Here is a 1,779-nt window from a genome sequence, read left to right on the forward strand (position 1 = left end):
ATACCTGAGGTTGATGCTCCATTCTTCTTGAGGAAGTCAAGGTATTTCTGGCAATTGCGTTTCCAATGCCCCTTCTTCTTGCAGTAAAAGCATTCACTTTCACTTGCAGCTTTGGGTTTTGGTTTCGCCTTAGGCTTCTCAGGAGCCTTGGCAACTTGCTTGCCCTTGCTCTTGGAACTAGCCTTTTGCCCCTTTTTCTTGAACCCCTTTCCCTTTTGAATCATAAGAACTTCCTTCTTAGGTTCCTTAGGGATTTGCTTTTTAGCACTAACCAGCATTGCGTGCAATTGATTCATAGTCTTTGCAATCGCATTCATGTTAAAATTCATGATAAACTGGTTAAAACTTTCTGGAAGTGAGTGGAGAATAATGTCTGTTGCCATCTCATCACTGTATGGGTGCTCTAGTTTCTCCATACTTTGAATAAGGCCGATCATTTTGAAAACATGATCATGAACTGTGGCACCCTTCTCCATCCTACAATCCAGAATCTCACGATGGAGCTCGTACCTTTCGACTCTAGCTTGTTTCTTAAACAAAGCTTTGAGTTCTTGCATGATTGTGTACGCATCCTGATCCTCAAAACGCTTTTGAAGACTAGGTTCCATGGTAGCAATCATCAAGCAAGTGATAGGCACAGCTCTGTCATGAGCTTCCTTGTGCCTCTTGACTTCTGCCGTAGTTGCATTTTCTGGCAGAGGTCCTGGCAATGGGGTGTCAATGACATCCTCTCTACCTTTAGATTTCAGAACGAGCCTTAGCATTCTTTCCCAAGTGGAAAAGTTTTCTCCTGTCAACCTATCCTTCTCAAGGAATGGTCGAAGATTATAAATATTGTTGTCATTGTGATTACGGCTACCCATCTATGTCAAAATAAGGCAAAGTTTAATAATTATGTTTAATTTAACACTAAAGTACCATATACGAATCAATTTGGTAACTTTAAAGCACTTTATTCAACATTAATTGATCCCAATTGAATTTTAAGTGATTCCAAGATCCTTTATTTGTGTAATAGTTGACCGGACTGAGGCCCTACCATCAAGCATTACATTTTCAAGGTGAGTAAACTCTTTACTGATTACAACTCTTGTAACTCTTGGTTGAATAATTAACCATCACATGCTTAATTATTACCCTTTGCTTCAAGGTTCTAAACGCTTTAGGTAACCTTGTTGAGCATAACCAATTAAATATGTAGAACGTGATCTACCCCAAATTACCCAAGATAACAAGTGACACTCTGCTGAGGCTGACTCATCACTCACGATCGAAGGATTATTGGGTATCTAATTGGAAAAGCAATCTCAATATTACTGGGACCTAGATTCATTTATGTTGTGATTATTTAGTGAACTCTAGCGCATCATCAATCAACATAAATAAAATCTAACATGCATAATCTACTAATGCAATAAAACATGACATAGTATGGCCCCTTAGTCCTAAGAAAACTAGAAATGAAAAGCTCCCACTTGAATCATCATGGATCTCCATCCACCTTGCTCCCTTGGGCCTTCACTTCATGGGCTTCTTTGGACTAACACTATTTAAATAAAAAATCTATTTACTTTAAATAAAAGTTACAAAAATACTTAACGGTATGCAGACCGTATTTAGATTACAAAAATACATCACGATGCGCAGATCGTATTTTAGAATCTTTGGGCCATACTAGTCTATATATCATATAATGCAGACGCGACCTCGTATCTATGAAGCCGATATTATTCGTCTTGCCTTCGATTAATAGTTCCTTTGTTGACGTTGTGCTTTATG

Source organism: Chenopodium album, chromosome 17 (assembly GCF_948465745.1).
Source record: "Chenopodium album chromosome 17, dcCheAlbu1.1, whole genome shotgun sequence".
Classification (NCBI taxonomy): Eukaryota; Viridiplantae; Streptophyta; class Magnoliopsida; order Caryophyllales; family Amaranthaceae; genus Chenopodium; species Chenopodium album.